The sequence below is a fragment of the Vipera berus genome, assembly GCF_964194415.1.
Source record: "Vipera berus genome assembly, chromosome: 3".
NCBI lineage: Eukaryota > Metazoa > Chordata > Lepidosauria > Squamata > Viperidae > Vipera > Vipera berus.
The window spans coordinates 122,393,733-122,403,501 of NC_138204.1; the positions used below are offsets into that span (position 1 = coordinate 122,393,733).

At 40.7% G+C, this 9,769-nt stretch overlaps 1 protein-coding gene across 1 annotated transcript in view; it reads left to right on the plus strand.

The window, feature by feature from the left end:
• KIAA0232 overlaps positions 1 to 8,155 on the plus strand; it is a 237,712-nt gene extending 229,557 nt beyond the window's left edge. Inside the window, exon 9 of the transcript XR_014026117.1 lies at positions 7,940 to 8,155. The gene's annotated coding sequence lies outside the window, so the exon portion shown is untranslated. The remainder of the gene's footprint in view (positions 1 to 7,939) is intronic.
• Positions 8,156 to 9,769: the final 1,614 nt, after the last annotated feature.

The window sequence follows — 9,769 nt, forward strand, 5'->3', positions numbered from 1 at the left end:
GGCCGTCTAGGCCACAAGGAAACCTGGAGTCTCTTCTGGGTGCATGTTGGACAATATTTATAGGCAATATTTATGGGCCAGAAGACTTTGAAATTTCAGAAGGCCACCCAAAAAGTAGGTGAAAATTACACTGATGAAGGTCAGTCTTGTTGTTGTTGATTTTTAATGGTAAGATCTTGGAGTGATGTTGGGGGCTAATAATGCACACCTCTTGAATAAAATGAAGACAAACATTGATGCTCTTGCACCTATTTTTTTTCCAGTTTGCTAGGATCAAATGTGGGCATTGCACCCTCTAACCAATCATCTTGTTCTTGGTGATACTATGGTTTTAGGAAGGCCTTCTAGGAAGAAAATTCCCCATAAGAGTATGCATAAATAAAACAGTCTGATAAATTCAGGTTTAGTTGTAGCTTAAATGGATTAATACGTCATTTTGGAAATGAGATAGACTTAAATGGATAACATTTTTGATGAAAAATTGTGTTTTGAATGGAAGGTAGGAATTGAACATTAATTGGTTAAAAACTAGGGATAAAAGGACAAAGCAGATAATTTAAGAAGACTGGTAAAGTTCCAATGAATGGGCTTTTAAGTGCCATTGATTATAGTGGGAGATGTAAGTATATACTTCAATTTTATGAGGAGATATTAATGCCACTTAAAACCACTTCAGCCGGATTATTCTTTATATTAAACGTAAGCCTGTGATTACACAATAGGTGAAATGGGGTATATGCAGCAAGAGTGGACTGAAGACTCCAGTTCATTAGTGCTGCAAGTTTAAAATTCTAGAAAATAAGAGAAAATTTACACACACACACACACACACACATATATATATATATATATATATATATATATATATATATATATATATATATATATATATATATATATATATATATATATAGTATAAAAAAGCATTTGTTCCTATATTGCTGTAATTAAAATAGTTGCATTTTGCTATATGTAAACACAAGGTGGATTTACACGGTTTCATCAGAAGAAGAATATACATATAACACAAATAATGTACACGGATACCATCATATATAACTGAAACTATGTGTACATAAATTATATATCTGAAGTGAAACCAATACTTCCTTAGAGGCAAATATATGAACTACATGAATCAGGGTGAATCAAGAGGAGAGAAAAGTTCTGGATGTCCCGAGTAACCTAAAAATTTCCTGCTGCTTACAATACAGATAAGTACTATAATATTCCATATAACTAAAACCCAAATTAACATACAGTATGTCCTTTCTTGTCTGGTAAAATCTGATTTATATCACGGAAGAGACCTTGTGGTCCAAACCCCTGGTCAAGCAGATTGGTCTGTAGTTTCCCGAGTCTTGTGTTTTTTCCCCTCTTTTTGGAGCCACATCAGCTCTTTTTTCAGTCTTCCGGTACCGGTAATTCCCCAGTGCTCCAGACTCTTCGAAAGATTTTGTTCCCTGGTTCTGAGATCGCATCTGCCAGCTCCTTCAGGAATCTGGGGTGTAATCCATCTGGTCCTGACAATTTGAACTCATTATTAGTGGACCAAATGTTTTGGTTTTTTTAACTTTATTCTTGTTTTTTACATGTTGAAATCAACTTTTAAAATTATTTGGGGCAAGTTTTAATTCATTCTGAGGCTTAGCTTTCCTGACTTCATCCTTACAGATTCGTGCTATATGCTGATATTCTGTTTTCGTTATGCGTCCCTCTTTCCATTTCTTATACTTGCCCTTTTTGACTCTCAGTTTATCAGAGCGTTTTTCCTGCAACCATGCAGGTTTCATCTTGTTTTTGTTTCTCAATTGTATTATATTAGACTGAACTTTTATAATCTCATTTTTCAGAGTTTCCTAGGCATCTTAAGTTGTTCTCCCCTTTACGATTTCCATCCAAGAAAGTCTTCCTAAAGTCTCTCTAAGTTTCTTGGTTATGACTTTTTGGTATCCACCCACACAGCTGCAGATGCCCCTAGCCCTATCCTGCTGTGGGGAAACAATTTGACATGAGTGGCATTCATAGAATATTAATGCTTTTTTTTGGCAGATGATTTTCAGGAACATTTCCTTTTGCAGTACTTCCCAATTGCAGAAGCCTAAGAGAAGAGCCAAGTGGAGGTTTAGCATTTCAGGGCAGCCAAAACCTATACAGTCCTACCTCTTTCATTACTAAAATTCTGCTTTGTTCTATGGTGCAGTTATAACACCAGTATCCATTTGTCTCTGTTGTAGATTCTGTCTGTTAACCATCTAGAAACAAGCATGTAAGAAAGTCCTTGGTAGGTCTCTGGTAAACCTCTCTGGTTTTTCCAAAATTTTTGAAAATTGAGCAATCTAATACAATGGGTGTGGATAAGTGCGGACTTAAGTATCTTGTTGTGCAATTTTATTCCATTATTTTCTGTGGGACTGAGGCACACCTATTTTGCAGAGGATTGTATGTACTGTATATGCATATTTGGGGCATTGGCAATCCTTAGGAATGAGATGGGTGTATTTTTATGTTTTGTTTTGTTAAGATTTACTCCCATGAGCCTTGGGAAACTATGCAGGATAAATAATCTTTGTGAGATGAGCCAGATAGTGGTTTCCAAAAGTTAACTATACAAAAATATTGTAATGGGAATGGTTAGGCACCATTCCATTTTGCTGGTCTTCATTGGTGCTCTGGAAGGATTTTTCTGCGGTTCTGTTTCTTGAAACAACAATTCTTATGGGTTATCCTTGACTCCCAGTGGGAAAATTTCCAGTGAAAACTTAGGTGATGTTCTGATTTTGGTTTTGACACTTGTAGGTCCTGCCAATATTAGTGCTATTTTTGCTCTGTTCTGCTTATAAGCCTTCCTTATTCTGAAGATCTGGACTGGTAATACATAAAAGACTTAATTCTATCTATTCTCTCTAGACTACTTTTTGGTTCAAAGTTTTGAGGCCTAGATTCTATTGGTCTGCAGGAATGGGAATTCCTTATTTTGAGAATGCTTTTCCATGCTATTTGAATGTGGAACTTGAGAAATTTTCAGTTGAGCTTCAAAATAAACAAGCTCAAATATACAGGTAGTCTTTGACTTACGACTGTAATAAAGCCTGACAATTACATTTGTAACCCGAGGGTTCAATTAATGTGATCCCTCCCTGATTTACCCAAAGCCTTTGCTAATCAAATGCTCAGGTCGTTAAGTGCTCAAGTTGGTAATTGCACATGAGGTATCTCACGGTGAGGAAGACCATGGGGGGCCTAGTGCTTCCAACCATCCAAGACCTTCTGCAACCCACGGAAATATTTCATGCTCCCCCACCACCTCCATCTTGCCCCACTGGGCTTGTGGAGACTCACTCACATTTTGAAGATCTCAGTGATCAAGTGAGCTGCGTCCTCTCCAGCTTCTCTGCTGTAGTATCTTTGCCTGCATCCATGCAGGCTGTGGTCATCTTTGCAAAAAGCTTTTGGCGTGAAGTATGGAGGCTGGAAGATGTGTGCGCACTGCTCCCGGCCTCCTTTATTGGCAGCAAAAGCCTTGGGGAAAGCCAGCCGAAGCCTTCAGGGGTGAGAGATTGCGTCCCTGCACACTTCGGTCATCTTTGCAAAAAGCTTTTGCCGCCAAGAATGAAGACTGAGAGTGGTGCGCATGCCTCTCCCGGCCTCCGTTCTTGGCGGCAAAAGCTTTTTGCAAAGATGACCGAAGCGTGCAGGGACACAATCTCTCACCCCTGCAGGCTTCGGCAAGGAAATGGCAAACGGAAGTCCTGAAGCACCAAAGCCTCCTGTCTGTTTGCAAAGCCTTTTGGCGTGGATTTTGTTCAGCCCTCCATTTGCAGAGAAGCGCCCGTGGAGATCTGGCAGGGTGGGGGGAGAAATAGGCAGGGCAAATTTGCAGGCCCTCTGCGGTCGTTCATAAGGGTAAGCGATTGCCGTGGTGCTGCAACATTCATAATCTCGGGACTGTGTCATAAGTACTTGGGGGGATGATGTCATAACTTTGGTCTCTAAGTGAACTGTCGTAACTCGAGGAATGCTTTCTCTCTCTCTTTTTTTTTTAACCTGAAAATAAGGATGCAGAGCAAATGCTCTCAAACTGCTCCTTGTAACTTCTTCAATTAGTGCATTCTGCTCTAGAGGACATGGAAACAAAACATGTGAAGTACATTGTAGTAGACGAGTCTCAAGACTTTTGAAAGTAGGCTGCCCGTTTCTTCTTTGTTTTGTTTTTTAAGGTGCATTCCTCCCTTATGAGATGGAATTGAAGGATGAAGGTATGGCAACAGCCCTTTGATTTCCTTTGCCTTTATAAACATTGTGCTCTCCTGGAGCCTGGAAATTAATAAAGAGCTAGATAGGCAAGAGTTAACTGAAGGCAGATAGGTGCCTAGAAGCCCTATACTGTAGCTCAGACCTGTCAAACACAAGGCCCGGGGGCCGAATGCGGCCCGCGAAGTGGTTTCATGCGGCCCGTAAAGCCATCCTGGAAACAGTGAGGGAACAGCCCCCACTGCCTTGGCCCTGGCCCAGAGACCCTCCTCCTGCCAGAGACCCTCAGATCTGTCCCACTCCTGCCCAGGCCCCCATAGGCACCCTTGATGCGAACGATGTAGAGCTGGCCACGCCCACCCAGTAGGCCATACACACTCTAGCCACGCCCACCCAGTAGGCCATGCCCACCCGGCCCCCTGAGGGCAAACGCAATGCTGATGCGGCCCTCAATGAAATTGAGTTTGACACCCCTGCTGTAGCTGATTGAGGGGGTACTGCACGTACAGGGCTTAATTCTCTTCGAAAGAGCAGGCAAATAGCTTAGGAGTTTTATTTTATTCAGCTTTATCACTTCAGGCGTTGTTGACCTCCAAGTTCACCAGCTGCAAACGTTGATGAACAAAAGTCATCCAGCAACATTCGTTATCCGTGCTTGGATAACCTTCCAGTGTGTTACTGAAACACAGAGCGAGGTGCTGCCCAGTTTTGCTGAGCTGCATTTCCCAACATAGCCAATGGTGATGAATGCTGGAAGTTGTCCTTAACTTCTGGAAATATACAGGTGCCCCACCCTCACTGTATTGTGTTGCCTGTGCTGCAGTTAGCCTTGAAGAGGAGCCAGATGTTTCAGCTAGGACAGAATGGACCTGTAGGGCTGTCAAGAAGTCCAGCCAAATTGAATCGCATTTGATCAGTCTGGAGGGAGCTGTGCTGGATGTTTCATGACTCCAGGCCCAGTTCAAGGTCTGATTTTAAAACTGCCTTAAAAATAACACAAAAGACCATTTTGGACCCCCCAAAAATGACTGAAGGAAAACACATCTTTCTGTACCAGGCAGTTTTTTATCCAAAATCTGTCAAGGAGTGACAATGGTTGATCTCACATAAAAAGTACCTTTAGAGATTTCTGCCATTTCATCTCTGCAAATGTCTATCCAAATTTGTTGGGTTTTTTGTCCAAGGTCATTCAGCATAGTTTGAATTTAAATTTCCTGCAGGCTGACGGTTTGATGTATCTTATGTTACACTAAGTAATTTGCAAGAAATAGTCATTGTTATATGGTCGGGATGTCAAATGTGAATTGTTGAAGCATTTTCATTCTATCGATACAAAGTCCCCAGTGAGTCATAAATGAAGAAAATGAAGAGTATTGCAAGATGCTATTTAACAGCAATGAATTTAATGACAACTTTACTGCAAAACTGAGGTATGTGCAAACCACAGCTAACAAAAGCTAGTCTGTGATTTAGCTGGCAGCGTTTTTTATTAATGAAAATACCAGTGCGATATTGATCTGTGATATTTTTTTTCAAATTCTTTCCTAAAATTAAATAGTCTAGAAAACCATCTCACTAAGAGCTGGTAAAACCATGTCTTTCTCCCACCTCCTTGCTGAGCAGTTTTTTTCATTTGCTTTCTTTTGTTTCTCCCTGCTCTGCCTGAGACATTTTTAGCAGAGAACTCTTTGAGGTTTTTCCCCCACTCATGTGGGGTCCTTGGTGCTGAGTTTGGTTGTTTCCTTGCAGACATTTCATTACCTGAATTAGGTAACATCATCAGTACATCTGCAAGAAAACCAAGCTCAGAGAGCAGCAACCCTTAACTACAAATATTCTGGTTCCACTTCTGCCTCATAAAGAGATCCTCACAGCAGACTAAGCGGTCCTGGCCTTCCACCTCAGCCAGCCCCAACCTGCCAGCTTGGCTGCCCAAGCCAAGTCTCCTCAGCTGCTTCTGCAGAGGAACAGGGTCCAGCAGCCCACAAGAGCACATGGGGATTCCAGCTGGTGGTGCAGCTTAGCATGTTGACTTATACTGCTCGGCTGACAAGAGACTACTCTTGCCAGGAGATACACTGGGTTAGGCTGAAGTAAGTGGTGAGGCTATGTCTTACAGCTTATTCCACTTCCACAGGTTTCCATGGTCCATCTTACCTAACTTTGTGGTATGTAGAGCATCCAGAGTCTTCTTGCAGGCAGCACAAAGAGAGTTCTTTGTTACATGGCCTTCCTGTTCAATTACTCTCTCCTGTCCTGTTTTGACCCTGCTTTGGACAATTTGCCTTTATCTCAAGAGATTTCCATTAGACATGTGTTGGGCTTAAACTTGCCCAGCCTTTTATGACTGCCCCAAGGATCTGAATGTTATTCCCATCCATCAAATGCAATAATGGTATTATCTTCTCAGAAATTCTCTTTTCTGCTGGCATGTCCTTTCGCTCTAGGGCTGTAGTATGTTTAGGCTCCATGTAGTTTTGTCCCTTTTGTATTTCCCCTTTACCTTCCGTTAAATAAACCATGTTGATTTTTCCTAAATAAGTGTAAATTTATTTCCCCCTTATTTTCTCAAAACTTATTAGTTGAATAGTTGAGAAATCCTACTGCACTTTTTCCCCCCCAAGAGGTAGGAGTATTTATTTGGTCTTGAGATGCCTATATTTTTGAAAATGCAGTGATGTAATCTGATATGCACCCTCATTACCCACCGCTTTAGCCATCTTAAAAATGTTCAGTGGAAATTTGTCACACAGAAGAACCAGATTGCACTTTACATAGTGTTTGTGTTGTTTATATGACGATTGCTGAAATGTGTGTGCTTAGAAAGCAAACACTGAGCATGAGAGACCCTTGACCATCTTGGCGCCCTAGTGAATAAATACCACACCATCCTAAAAAGATGCACATCATGTTTTATTTCCCGTAGCAAACAGCTTCAGTAAAGGGGAATCTGTCTAAAAGTGTTAATAGGTCCTAAAATATGCAAGTCTGGCTTAGTTGTTATTTATGACATGAATTGATAAGCCACCTGATGGAATTTCCTGCATTTGATGGAACATGAAAACAATTTTGACACTCGTAAATTATGAAAAGTTTACAGTTGATATAATAGTAATAATACTCATTTCTCTTTGCTTTCACTTCACTTAGTTTTGTGATAATACAGTACACTTTCCTATTACTATTTTAGATAAGATTATCCAAATCTTGTTTCTATACAAGGGAAAATAATTGTCAAAGAGGTGTAAGGTGGATGAGATTTAGGAGTCTGTATATTTTTGTATATATGTGACAGATAAAATGTCAAATTTGTAGTGATGTGATCACATTGAAAAGCAGAAGCAAATGTTGAAATATACATCATGTTAACATTTAACTACAGTTCAACTGCACAATCTAGATAGCTGGATTAGGTCTTGCTACAGCTTTGATTGCAATTTATTTATAAGCTGTGGAATTCAGCTTAAGACTGTTCTGCTTTGAAATATGTAGCAGGTAGTGTGTCCAAAGGAATGCACTTGTTCCAAGAAACTGTATTGCATTTTCTTCATTAAAATGCTTTGACACTCTTGATTACTTTGTGGGGATTTTTTTAAGACAAATCAGACAAGACGGAAGCTCAAGTTCCCTTTCAGGATACTTAACTGGCCATTTATAACCTCTTCCTCCACACAATTACAGGGAGTGCAGAATTATTAGGCAAGTTGTATTTTTGAGGATTAATTTTATTATTGAACAACAACCATGTTCTCAATGAACCCAAAAAACTCATTAATATCAAAGCTGAATATTTTTGGAAGTAGTTTTTAGTTTGTTTTTAGTTATAGCTATTTTAGGGGGATATCTGTGTGTGCAGGTGACTATTACTGTGCATAATTATTAGGCAACTTAACAAAAAACAAATATATACCCATTTCAATTATTTATTTTTACCAGTGAAACCAATATAACATCTCAACATTCACAAATATACATTTCTGACATTCAAAAACATAACAAAAACAAATCAGTGACCAATATAGCCACCTTTCTTTGCAAGGACACTCAAAAGCCTGCCATCCATGGATTCTGTCAGTGTTTTGATCTGTTCACCATCAACATTGCGTGCAGCAGCAACCACAGCCTCCCAGACACTGTTCAGAGAGGTGTACTGTTTTCCCTCCTTGTAAATCTCACATTTGATGATGGACCACAGGTTCTCAATGGGGTTCAGATCAGGTGAACAAGGAGGCCATGTCATTAGATTTCCTTCTTTTATACCCTTTCTTGCCAGCCACGCTGTGGAGTACTTGGACGCGTGTGATGGAGCATTGTCCTGCATGAAAATCATGTTTTTCTTGAAGGATGCAGACTTCTTCCTGTACCACTGCTTAAAGAAGGTGTCTTCCAGGAACTGGCAGTAGGACTGGGAGTTGAGCTTGACTCCATCCTCAACCCGAAAAGGCCCCACAAGCTCATCTTTGATGATACCAGCCCAAACCAGTACTCCACCTCCACCTTGCTGGCGTCTGAGTCGGACTGGAGCTCTCTGCCCTTTACCAATCCAGCCACGGGCCCATCCATCTGGCCCATCAAGACTCACTCTCATTTCATCAGTCCATAAAACCTTAGAAAAATCAGTCTTGAGATATTTCTTGGCCCAGTCTTGACGTTTCAGCTTGTGTGTCTTGTTCAGTGGTGGTCGTCTTTCAGCCTTTCTTACCTTGGCCATGTCTCTGAGTATTGCACACCTTGTGCTTTTGGGCACTCCAGTGATGTTGCAGCTCTGAAATATGGCCAAACTGGTGGCAAGTGGCATCTTGGCAGCTGCACGCTTGACTTTTCTCAGTTCATGGGCAGTTATTTTGCGCCTTGGTTTCTCCACACGCTTCTTGCAACCCTGTTGACTATTTTGAATGAAACGCTTGATTGTTCGATGATCACGCTTCAGAAGCTTTGCAATTTTAAGAGTGCTGCATCCCTCTGCAAGATATCTCACTATTTTTGACTTTTCTGAGCCTGTCAAGTCCTTCTTTTGACCCATTTTGCCAAAGGAAAGGAAGTTGCCTAATAATTATGCACACCTGATACAGGGTGTTGATGTCATTAGACCACACCCCTTCTCATTACAGAGATGCACATCACCTAATATGCTTAATTGGTAGTAGGCTTTCGAGCCTATACAGCTTGGAGTAAGACAACATGCATAAAGAGGATGATGTGGTCAAAATACTCATTTGCCTAATAATTCTGCACTCCCTGTAAGCCACTTCATCCCAGTTCTCAAGCTACTCTTTAAATACGTGTGTCCATTTATATAAATATAAAATGGGGTGATGTCATCTATGGGGGGCACATCCCTCTAGCCAGGGCAGAAATTTATCTTGTTAACCATCTTAAATAACTTTGGCTTTGTCACATTACTTTTATCCTCTTGTTCCCAGCCCATGGTGGAGGCAGCTTAAAATGAGCCAAAACTGTTCGAGTTTTAAAATTTTGCAGTCTGCCTTCTCGTCCCTACTTTTTGCTATGAACT